The sequence below is a fragment of the Pristis pectinata genome, chromosome 4, assembly GCF_009764475.1.
Source record: "Pristis pectinata isolate sPriPec2 chromosome 4, sPriPec2.1.pri, whole genome shotgun sequence".
Taxonomy (NCBI): domain Eukaryota; kingdom Metazoa; phylum Chordata; class Chondrichthyes; order Rhinopristiformes; family Pristidae; genus Pristis; species Pristis pectinata.
The window spans coordinates 51,850,306-51,863,295 of NC_067408.1; the positions used below are offsets into that span (position 1 = coordinate 51,850,306).

The 12,990-nt window shown below is 41.8% G+C and overlaps 1 protein-coding gene across 1 annotated transcript in view; it reads left to right on the forward strand.

The window, feature by feature from the left end:
* The first annotated feature begins 10,876 nt into the window (after positions 1-10,876).
* LOC127569281 (sodium-dependent phosphate transport protein 2A-like) overlaps positions 10,877-12,990 on the forward strand; it is a 30,990-nt gene continuing 28,876 nt past the window's right edge. Inside the window, exon 1 of the mRNA XM_052013776.1 lies at positions 10,877-10,920. The gene's annotated coding sequence lies outside the window, so the exon portion shown is untranslated. The remainder of the gene's footprint in view (positions 10,921-12,990) is intronic.

A 12,990-nucleotide genomic window follows, 5' to 3' on the forward strand; every position in this document is an offset into this window, starting at 1 on the left:
CATCCAAGACTTCGCAGCGAACTTAAACGGGGCCCACATCTTCTCCAAGGTGGACCTCGTCCGGGGATACCACCAAATCCTGGTCCACCCTGACGACATCCCCAAAACTGTGCTTATCACTCCATTCGGCCTCTTGGAATTCCTTCGAATGCTGTTCGGCCTTAAGAATGCCATGAAGACTTTCCAGCAGCTGATAGACGCGGTAGGCCGAGGCCTGGACTTCATGTTCACTTACTTAGGTGACATACTAATCGCCAGCCGTGACCGCCAAGACCACCTTTCCCATCTTCGCCAACTGTACTCCCATCTCCGTGATTTCGGCCTCACTATCAACCCGGCCAAGTGCCAATCCGGACTTGACTCTATCGATTTCCTTGGCCACAGAATCAACACCCCTACCCGCCAAGGCCTGCAGGAATTCCTGGGGATGGTCAACTTTTACCATCGGTTCATCCCTGCAGCAGCCTGTATCATGCACCCTTTGTTCTCGCTGATGTCTGGCAAGGGCAAGGACATCGCCTGGAATGACGAGGTTGCAACTGCCTTCGTTAAGGCCAAGGACGCCCTGGCAGACACTGCGATGCTGGTACACCCTAGGACAGACGTCCCAACCGCCCTCACAGTGGACGCATCCAACACCGCGGTTGGTGGCATACTGGAACAACTAATCGAAGACCGTTGACAACCCTTGGCATTTTTGAGCAGGCACCTTAGACCACCCGAACTGAAATACAGTGCTTTTTATTGGGAACTTCTAGCGCTTTACCTGGTGGTCCGGCATTTCCAGTACTTTTTAGAAGGCAGGCCTTTCACTGCTTTCACTGACCATAAGCCTTTGTCCTTCACCTTCTCCAAGGTCTCCGATCCCTGGTCAGCTCGTCAGCAGCAACATTTGTCCTACATTTCCGAATTCACAACGGATATCTAACATGTCTCCGGAAAGGACAATGTCGTTGCCGACGCGCTTTCCAGACCGACCATCCACAGCCTGTCCCTGGGTGTTGACTACACGGCCCTGGCTGACGCACAGCAAGCCGACGATGAGCTGCCCAGCTACAGAACCGCAGTCTCGGGCCTGCAGCTCCAAGATTTCTTAGTCAGTCCAGGTCAGCAGACCCTCCTTTGCGACATCGCAACAGGTCAACCCCACCCTATAGTTCCTGCAGCCTGGCGGAGACGCGTTTTTGATTTGGTACATGGGTTGGCGCACCCGTCCATCAGATAAACTGTCCGACTGGTCGCCAGTAAGTTCGTCTGGCATGGCCTGTGCAAACAGGTCAGTGAGTGGGCCAGGACTTGTCCACACTGCCAGACATCAAAAATCCAATGACACACCATGTCCCGCCACAGCAGTTCGAGCCTACCCATAGAAGGTTCGACCACATCCACGTCAGCCTCGTTGGTCCTCTGCAAGTTTCAAGAGGAGCCTGGTACATCCTTACCATCGTGGACCGGTTCACGAGGTAGCCAGAGGGAAGCCCTCTATCCGACATCATGACTGATTCCTGCGCCCGGGCGCTGCTCACAACTTGGATCTCATGTTTTGGTGTTCTAGCCCACATCACTTCAGACAGGGGCACCCAGTTTACCTCCAGCCTCTGGTCTGCATTAGCGAACATGCTAGGGACGCAGCCGCACACCACCACAGCCTACCACCCTTAATCAAACAGGTTGGTGGAATGTTTCCACCACCATCTGAAATCAGCCCTGATGGCCCACCTGAAGGGTCCTAACTGGGTCGATGAACTGCCTTGGGTCCTGCTCGGCATACGCACTGTCCCCAAGGAAGATCTCCATGCTTCGTCAGCTGAACTCGTGTACGGTGCACCCCTGGTCATCCCAGGGGATTTCATATCCGCCCTTCGGGGCCAGGAGGAACAACCCACAGCAGTCCTGGAAAGACTGTGCGAGAGGCTCGGCAGCTTGACACTGATTCCCACTTCGCGACATGGTCAAGCCCCATTCTGTGAGCCCAAGGAACTATGAGACTGTAAGTTTGTTTTCGTTCACAGGGGCACACCCCGGGCACCGTTGCAACGACTATACGAGGGGCCATTCTGAGTCATCAGGAATAATGGTTCCACCTTTATTTTGGACACTGGGGGCAAGGAAGAGGTCTTCACGACAGACCACCTCAAACCGGCCCATTTAGATCTACAACAACCGGTCGAGGTCCCAACACTGTGACGCAGAGGCTGACCTCCTAACCAACGGCTAGCACAGCCCGCTAACCTTGGGGACTGTATCGCCAGTTCTGGTGGGGGGGGGGGGGGGAGGGGTGTGGTAGTGTAGCGATTCACTGTCCGAGCAAGCAAACTGGCTCAGCGGTCGAGTCGCGCGTCGTTGGAGCAGCGAGGCCCAAGATGGTGTTGGGCCTTCGTCTTCCCTGAGCGACGGGGAGAACCCGCACGTGGGAAAGGTTTGATGATGTACCGCATACGTCATTTCCGTTTTCGGTGGGTGGGAACCGTTCCTCTTAAAAGGCCCACGCAAGGCAGGAAAATAAATCAGTTTTTGTTCTGCAGCGAACCGACTAGTGTCTTGCTTTCACATCGCGGTAGCAGCCGCTACACATGAGCAATATTGTTCTTACTCTTTATTCATACATTCTTTACAATATGGGATGCTGGAAGATGATCAGAACCAATAGGCCCTTGCCCCATCTCATGCCTCACAGGGCTCATTGTTAATGGATAAAGTGCAGTTCAGGCTAACTGCATCACCACAGATGGGGACCAAAATGGTTTAATGGTGAGATGCACACAAACCTGCATAGTGCATTTCACAACCTTAAACATTCTCTTGTCAAAACTTTTGCCAGTCTTCACCTTAAAGTTCAAGTTGTGCCCAGTTCCTTGCAATTAATATGCTAGAAGTGAATTGAACCAAACTGGATTCCTCCCATTAGATTCTGTTTCTAAATGACAGTTGGAATTGAATGTTTCTTAATGGCATTGTTAGTCACTTGGCTTTACAGCAACAACAAAATCCAAAACATATTAGTCTAACATCCTTAATGTGATAAATCATCATAAAGTCTTTTATAAAATATCATGAAACAGAAGGGGTTTGAAAACTAAGGTGATATTAAAGGAGATGTCATAAGCCCTACAGCATAGGGGTGATAGGTTACCAGGACTTGGGTCCATTTGGGCACACAGCAGAATTTTGGATGACTGTTGAGGATAGCATGTGGGAGGTGGGCCACATGTTTATTGGAGTAGCAATATCATTCTACTCAGAGACTTGGGCAAAGGATTGTACCATATGATAAAGTCCTCAATGAGACCATGTAAATTGCATGAGGAGCATTACAAGCTTATTTTTCAACTCACCTAGAAATAGTTGGTGGTTACTTTGCATCTAGGAACAGGGAGAACCCTTTGCTAATTTCTTAATGGAGGTAAGATTGTTAACGGATATCTGCAGTGTTGCAGAATTGACGGATTCACTCATCAAAGAATGGATTATTTTTAGAATCCAGAGTACACCCAAAGCAAGACTGAGTTAACTCCAAGTGAATGCAGACATACAAAGCTATGGAGCTACCTAAAGCCCGGCCAGAAATGTTGGATGGCCAGTCAAAGAAGTATGAGCAGTGAAGTGCAAGTCAAAAGTCAGAACAGGAAACTACCACTGAGAAATTGGAAGCATTGTGGGTGATGACATAACTGTCTGAAACACATGCACTGCACATGGGAGAAAATTTTTATGATGTGAGTTGGATGTGATCTGGCTCTATAAAGAAAGACACCGCATAAGTACAGATTTAAACAGCTGAATTTTTTAAAATTACTTTTAATTTAAATTACTAGCTATCCTGCAGTACCTTGGAGAGTGAATGGTAGAAGATATTGAGATGGAAATTTGATATCTGTAAAGAAATTTCATCAACTAAATCTTGTAGAAGTTGCAGTGGTGAATAATAAGATTTGTTGTTGTTGTGTCTTTCTTGACCTCGGCACTTTACAACTGGTATAAGACTCCTACATATTGAAAATGAAACAACCAATTCGTCCATTGCAAGCTGCCACAAAACAACCATAACTGAATGACCAGGTGGTCTCCTTTGGTGAGATTGGTTGGGGGATAATTATCAGTCAGGGTATTGAGAAGAACACCATTACCCTTCAAATACCGTGTGACATAAGGGGATAGATGGGGCTATTGTATAACCTGTCCTGAAAGGTGGCATCTCAAACAGTGGTCCACTCCTCCAGTACTGCAGTAGATTTTGTGCTTAGTCCCCTGAGTGACTATAAACCCACAACCTTCTGACTAGAAGACAAGTGCTACCACTGGGCTGTGATTTGTATCCAGGGTACCAACAAGATGAAATTGCAAATGACAAAACAACATCCTATTTTTCCCAGATGAGTCTGCAATACAACAAATAGAATCGACATTCCAAACATGTTTTAAATAGGAGACACAACAGATTCTGCAGATGCTGGAATCTGGAGCAACACACACAAAAAGTGCTGGAGGAACTCAGCAAGTTAGGCAGCATCTATGGAGAGGAATAAACAGTAGATGTTTCAGGTCGAGACCCTTCATCAGGATTTTTAAATAGGAATTATTTCTAATGCAATTAGTCTTGGTGAGTCAGCATTCACTGGTTAGTGAAGCCTGGAACCCTAGTTTTAACCTTTAACAATGAAGTAATTATTGTAAGAAGAGATATAATGCAATCTTACGTCAGTACTATTTGAAAAGAGTAATGAAAAATTTACAATAACGTTATTAAGTTTGCACTATCCAAATCTTTGATATTTTGGTATATTTGACTAAATGAAATTAGATAGATAGAAATATTAAGTATACAGAAATAAAGGTGAGACTAGGTAATGTCATCAATATTGAAATAAGACACATATGTTATTCGTTGGTAGAAAGATTTCACTGTGGTCACAGATGCTTCTATTCATATTTGGATCAGGTTTTATTTTAATGAGATGAGAAGCTGTGGAGAAATTATGGGCTGCCATGTAAGCAAATAGTGACCACTGAGATATAAATGAAAAATTCTAACGGGGTTAGAAATGCAAACGCCCATGGAAATCTGCCTCAAAATAGCATTGCTCAGGGAAACCTTGGCAGTGTTTCTCAGGAAAAGAATAAGAAAAATATTTCCACTTGCAAAGAGTTGTACTCATAAGATGTCCATTTTCTTGGTTGTTAGTGTGGTTATGCACAGCAACTATGTACACTTTCAAAACATGAAGTGCCCAGTGACCTGTGTGATCTCCTGCTAAGTTTGGAACTCTTAGAACAATCTTTCTCAGCAGGAACCACTGCATCAAGTAGCAAGCTGAAGGAAGAGGTATATTGCTCCCAAGCAACAAACAATAAACATGACTGCCAAAAGTCATTTGGTTCTGGGTCATTATAATGGAAGGAAGGAGCAAACAGTGACTCCTCTTCAAAAACACAGCAACAGATTCTGAAAATCTGAAATAAAAACAGAAAATGCTGGAAACACTCAACAGACCCAGCAGCATATGTGAAAGGAGAAATGGTTTAATGTTTTGGGTCAATGGCGTTTCAATGACTGTATTACCCGGGGTGGTTTGAGATCATGAAAGCATCTACTTAAATGCAAAGGTTTCTTACCAAAATTGTGAACAAGTATCTTTCAGGCAGGGCACTGTCTGCATTTCAGTGAATTCCAAACTGACCCAAATGAAATGTTATCATACAATGTCATCCTGGCAGTAGAGAAAAAAATCTGGAAAGCTGCCACAGATCCAGGCCAAAGAATGCTTATACAGCAGGAAAGGAACATCTTGTGCTGGCATACTACCTCTTGATGACATTTCTATCACTTGCAGGGGAATAAAGAATGGCGATTTGCTTTATGATTCAATCTTTGTCATTAAAGTTATTCATGTGTACAGACTGGGATTCACACTGTACCAGAAGTGTCATCAATAATTTTTTTTTATAATTCTTTTCTTCAAAGGTTCTAATTCATACAGGGATTGGGTTCACATGGGACCTGAACTACCTTAGCTTATGCAAATTTGCTCTTGAATCTTAACACCCAAACTTCCTGATCACTGAGCCACACTGGGGCCTGGCATAGTAACCCTCAGATTTAAAATTTTCACCCATAATTTCAGATATTTGTGGCCTCACCATTTCCTATCTCAGAAGCCCCTTTTTAGCCCAATCCTCCTCCAATTTTGTCCTCCTCAGCAACTCCTGTTCCAACATTGGTGGTTTTTCATTCAATTGATAAAGATCTTAAGCTTTGGAATTCTTTCGTTATGCTAATTTGCCTCTCTATCTCTCCCTCCCTATGTGACAAAGTTTTTGGTCATGGGCAGCTAGGTGAGATTTTTTTTATGTATACTGTTATATTTTACCATTTTAAAGGTGTTCCATAAATGTGAGTTGTTGTAAATTCATTCTCAGAAGGTCTAAATCAGGACATAATTTCTTAGGGTGGACTAGGACTGATAAAATCTGTCTCATCTTTTTGGTAAGTGAAACATTGGGTTCTGCTCTGTATTCAATTATATATAGGATAAGGTATTTACTTATTAGTCACATGTACATCGAAACACACAGTGGAATGTGTCTTTTTGCGTTACTGAGAATGTGCTGGGGGCAGCCCGCAATTGTCGCCACTCTTCCAGTGCTAACATAGCATGCCGACAACTCCTAACCTGTATGTCTTTGGAATGTGGGAGGAAACCAGAGCACCCAGAGGAAACCCACGCAGAGACGGGGAGAACGTACCAACTCTTTACAGACAGTGGTGGGAATTGAATCCGGATCACTGGCACTGTAATAGCGTTATGCTAAATGCTACACTACCATGCCACCCCAATTAAACGCTCTCTCCAACAGGGATGTCTTTACATCAATCAGGAGTAGGATTGCTGCCTGGTTTAATTTACTCCTGGCCTAAGGTTATCTGAATCCATTGCAGAAGCTCTTACAACTGTGCTCCTGAGATCAGTTTGAAAAATACAACTCTGAGCAAACTAATTAATGTCTGCCCTAAATCATTCCATCTGTACCTAAAGCCGTAGTGCAGCAATTCCACTCCTCTTGAGTAGAGAGTAGACAGAGGGACCAAAGATTTGGGTTGAATTGGAGTCCTCCAATTTCTTACTCAGTTGATCAGTAAGGACACATTCTGAGGGTGGTGTCATGGACCTTATTGCCCACTCACCAGGACTGTATCTAGCTTTGGGGAGTGGGCTGTGTGGTAGCTTTCCCGGAATTCCCTTTCAAACCTGCCAAAATTGCCACCTGAAGATCCAGAGAGTTAGCACAGGGACTGATCTAAACTATAGAGAGGTCAAACTAGACTACATTGCTTTTGAATCTGCACATGCCAGTTGAGGAAAAGTAAATATCAAGGCAGGGCAAGGTTTCCAAAGCAGCATCATTAACAACTAACCAGTGACAGAAAAACACAGTGAGTGCTTAATTCTTCAGTGCAACTGTCCAGTAGTATTTTATCTTCAAGAGGTTAGGTGCCACACTGAGATTCTGACTTATGCATTGGGTGTCCGATTACAAATTCCAGCATTTCCCCCCTATTGATGTTAGACTAACAGGTTCGTAGTTCTCTGTTTTTGCTCTCCCTCTTTCTTAAATACTGGCAGCACCTTTGCCAGTTTACAATATGCAGGAACCCATGCATAATCTAGAATATGGTGACCAATGCATTCATTATCTCTTTAATCACTGGTGTATGGATCATTGAATCCTTGGGATTTGTTGGCTTTCATCTCACCTGCTTCTCCAGTACTAATGTTTTTACTAATACTAATTTCCTTCAGCTTGTCATTTTTGCTGGACCTTTGGAATTTCTGGCAGACTTTTTAATGTCTTCTTCCATAAAGCATTTGCTTAACTTCTTGCCATTTGCTTATTCCCCATTATAAATTCTCCTGTCTCTATCTGTAAGGAACCCACTTTTGCCTTTGCTAGTCAATTCCTTCCTACATACAGTACCCATTGAAGCCCTTACACTCTGTACTTGCAACACATTGTTGTAAAAAGTCATCTGTTTAACTGATGTCTCTTAGTGGAAGAAGGCTGCCTTCCTTACCTAGACCCTTCAATGTGATTGACTCTTAAATGCATCCTGAAATGGCAAGTTAATGGCAATTAGAGATGGACAAAAGATCATCCTTGTCTATGATACCCAGATCCTGTAAACTATTTAAAAATAAAAGAGGAAACGTGGTGGTTGTGGGAATGTTCATTGATGAACATTATTCAGAACAACTTATTTTCCAGGGCAAAGCTCTGTCACAAAAAAATGACATCATTCCATGTGAGGTAGGCATAGAAAATCACATCATTGGCTCAAGGGTGGCTTGTGACCAGAAGTAGCTGGTTGAATTTCAGGAGTGGGATTGGCTGATCTGGAAACAGGTACGATTATGGTCCACTCCGGAAATAACTGATTTTTAGATGCATGATGCGGAATAAGATAAAAATGTGTGTCTGTTTCCTTTAGGCTCAAATTTGTAAAACAAAAATACAGAGTGAGAAAATGTGATTAAGAGATTGAGTTGGAGAGACTGAATGAAAGTTACCAAAATTATTAACTGCCTGACAGTAATTGAGATCTGGCGGAGTGAGTGCACAGAACTATAGGGAGATACAGCTCGGAAACAGGCTCTTCGGCCCACCAAGTCCATGCCAACCATCAACCACCCATTTCCCCTAATCCTATATTAATCCCATTTTTTAAATTATTCTCATATTCTCATGAACTCCCCCCAGATTTTACCATTCACCTATGCACTGGGGGCAATTTACAGGTCAAATAACCTACCAGTGCCGATGTGTTTGGGATGTGGGAGGAAATTGGAGTACTCTGAAGAAACTCAGATGGTTACAGCGAGATTATGTAAATTCCACACTTGTACTGACAAGACACATTACAGTCTTCTACACTTGTAAAAAACTATTCTCCAGTCCATGATAGGATGCCATTAAAATTTAATGTATATTTGCATGCTGGGTTTACTGTTGAGTTATTGATGGAATGCAGTGATGGAGAGGCGGGGCAACTCTGACTATCAGATGCTGCTTGAACAGAATTGTAAGGATTTTCCCTGTTTAACCGCATGTTCACAGAGTCTAGCAGTTCTCAGTTTGCTCCATTTGATGATTCTTACTGATATTATTACGGCAAAATCCAAGTCACTTTTTGCAATTGAAGAAAATATTCCCTGCTGGGACGTATCTCTTTTGTCAGAGAGGTCAATAAGTTACCAATATAGATTAGATAGAAGGGGTAAATGGAAGCTGAAGAAAATTGTTTTCACACAAAGAATGGTGGTCATCTGGAACTCTATGCCAGAGCACAAGAAGCACAGGAAAATAGGAGTAGGAGCCCCTCAAGCCTGCCCCACCATTCGATTTGTTCACGGATGATCTATGCTGGACTCAGCTCCTCTCTTGTGTGTTCCCCATAACCCTCAATTCCTCAATCTTTCAAATATTTAACTATCTGCACCTTAAATATGCCTATTGAAAAGGGGTGGTGGAGGCAGAAATTCTCATCACTTTTATGTACCTGGATAAGCACACAAAGAACTAGAACCCAAAAAGTTATGTTGTGAGAAAGGGGCAGCAGGGGTAACTCTATTATTGGCCTGATTTTGAGCTATAAATTTCTATAGTTTGATGTGAAACTTCATTTAATCTCTTTCAATGTGGGGGAGCCCACATTGCAACCAAAGAAAATAGTTTACTTCACTGAAGATAAGTTCAAGTACAGGATTTTCTAAAGTGCCTTGAAAGATGAGAGAGAAAAGGAGAGAGTCAAAGTGCCGGAGAAGTTTCAGGAAAGAGCTTCAAATTTTAGGGCATTGGACAGCTAAAGACGTGACTAGGGATAGAATGAAGCAAGGTTGCATTAAATGAACACATACGCAAGAATAAACCGCTAATTAAAACACACACACAGCTGCCCAATTAAAGCTTTTTGTAAACTTCTGAACTCTAAAATTAGAATTATTTTTAACCTCATACTCTAATATAATGTAGGACACTAGCCATCCCATTAAATCTAATATGCAATTGGCATAATTAACATTAGTCACTGATGTCACAGCTCACCTCAGAAATGATGCAAGAGGAGCCTTTGCATTTTTAATATTTTACTTGGTAGTTTCACTACCCACGCATTTGGTCTGAGTGTTAAATGAGACATAAGTAATAAGAAAAGAAGGGCTTGAATTTGTATAGTGCTGTTCTATCACCTCTGGGTAATTCCAAGATTAGGAATGGATATTACTCTGAGACAAAGGCACATTTCTTGGGTAGAGTGACTTATGTTGTGTCATGCCTGGGAGGGCTTAAAGTTAGTGATGCTATAGAATCAACTTAATAATGGTATAAAATACCATTCAGCTCTATACCTGTTTTAAGGCTCCAACTTGCACTTCTTCACCACCAAATCCATCACCATTAAACTGAAATCAGAATGAGAAATGGAAGCATTCCATTTTACCTACTCCCTCTTCCTTACTCACTGGTTCAGGAAAGTTGTCTATCCCGTGTGTGAGTTCTAACTATCAATATCAATCTACTTTACCTAATAATTGCCAAAAAAAACATTAAACTGTTTCTGCCCGTTTCAAAGATTTTACTGAATTAGGCAAGTTGTGTTATTTATGTCTGAACTGCGATTTGCAAGAATACACAGTCCCAGCTCTTGCAGTGTCAGCATTTTTCAGACCAAAAATTGATTATAAATTAACAACGTTCAGCTTCCTAAGCAGTGGTTAGTTATTGCAGGTGCATGCTTTGTGAGTTTGACACTCCAGACTTTGCTCTTTTGGTCTGAGTATAAAAAAAAGTGTCTAAATTCTTTCTTCTCAAACTGGGTCAAGTACTTGAATGTAAGAACTCACATGTGGAAACCTGTTCCAAATTCAGGTAAGGCAAAAACATGTATTGGCGCAGCAATAAATCTATGAAATGAAATTTTGTGTACTAATAGCATTTGTATTTCACATGAGGCAAATGTCATACATGTGTATGAATTCACCTTTCTATTTAAATATAACATGAATGAAAAAAATAATATATCACTTAAATTTAATAAAGTGGGATTTGATTAAAGTTCTTTCATTATATTCATTACTTTTACTGAGTTATTTTTAATAGATTTGCAATATGGTATACGTGGTGCTTTAATACAGAATTTAACAGATAAGCAATTGGGTTCAATTTTCATGTACCAGAAGGATATGGATTTAAGTTAAAATAGCATGTCTTTAAACTTCTATGTCCAAACTGGAGAATTAACTAATAAATGCCATGTTCAACAAAATCCATAGGAACAAACTTGGACAATTAATCTTCCTGACTAAATGTTTGCAATTTATTTTGCTTGGTTGGTTCTTAAAGACAGTCTTGATGTACCAGTATGCTTAAAAAGTGATCACACTAAGTTAAGTTAAGGCAAAAGTTCAGGGATATTGGTAATTAATGTTTTTGTTAAGATACAATTTTATAACAATATAAAAAAAGGTGAAATCTATGGGTTTGTTATCATACTTCCTTTTGTAGGAAGAAATAACTAATAGCTTACAATTTTAAAAGAGAGTAATATGAGCTTCAGTAGAATGGGATAGACATGAAGGTGAGGTGGAAACGAAAGGATTGAAGCTTTGATCAAATACTGATTTTGCTCAGGTTTTGAGGGTGGCCAGGAAGGAAAGACAAGGAGCTTAGGGAGTTTCAGAGAGGAAAGTCAGCTGAGGGTTCTGTCCCCAGTGGTGGGGTTTAGATACCCAGGAAGCCAAACAGCCAGAAGAGTAGAAAATAACAAAATATGGATGGGTTACACAAGTAGAGCAGGACTCTGGTTTTCAATTATAACATAATTATTTTATGCTGGAGCTGCAGCTGAAATTAATTTTCCATATTGGAATTGTAAGTACATGATCATTTTTTGCTTTAGTGAAAGCTGGCTAAAGTGATATTGTCGATTACTTCAATCATTATGACCATCATAGACTCAGATACATTCTCTGCAAAATATCCAAGTAGGAGGAGAATGACAAAAAATATTTTATATGTTTGAATCTGCCAAAATTGGGGCAAATTTCAGATAGTCTGAACAAACTAGGCATTGGATGAATTTGGTTAATGTTGAGGTTACCTTGTTCCTTTGTGTTGGCCACCTTGCTCCAAAGGCAAGGCAATCAAGACATATAATCAGGGTTGTATCTGAAGTTTAAGGAAGTCAGAGACCTCAGTGAGGTCAAAGAATGTAGTTTGAGAGTTGATCCTTTAAATATTAACATTTCTGGGGAAATGTAGATTTTTCTTATTCATTTTTTGTAATGTATTCGGGCAAGACCAGAATTTATTGGCAATCCCCCAATGCCCTTGAGGTATGGTGTTGAGCCACTCCTTGAACTACTACAGTCCTTCTGGTGAAGGTATTCCCACAGTGGTGTTGGATATGGAGTAAGTGAATTTAGATGAAGGAGCAGAAATATACTTAAAGGACAAGATGGTGTATGACCTGGAGAGGAGATACAGGTGGTAATGTCCCAATGTGCCTTTTGTCCTTGTCCTTGGTGGAAGAGGTTGCGACTCTGCAGATGCTGTCAGAGTAGCCTATGTGAATAATTACAAAGCACTTTGTAGATGGTAGACACTATGGTTCAGCATGGTGGAAAAGGAGGGAATAGGTGTTTAAGGTAGTGGATGAACAGCCAATGGAAGAGGGCAACTTTGTCCTGATTGGTGTGGAGCTCTTTATATGTTGTTGGATCTGCACTCATCCAGGTGAGTAGGAAGTACCTCTTGTGTCTTGCCACAAGATACCCATCCTCTGACCAGGCACAGTATTTATCTTCACAGAATCATAGAATGGTTCCACTACAGAGGAGCTAATTCTGTCTATTGTGACCATGCCAGCTCTCTGGAAGGACAACTCACCAGTTCTATCCACTGGTCCTTTCTCTGTACCTCTGCAAATTTTTCTCCACC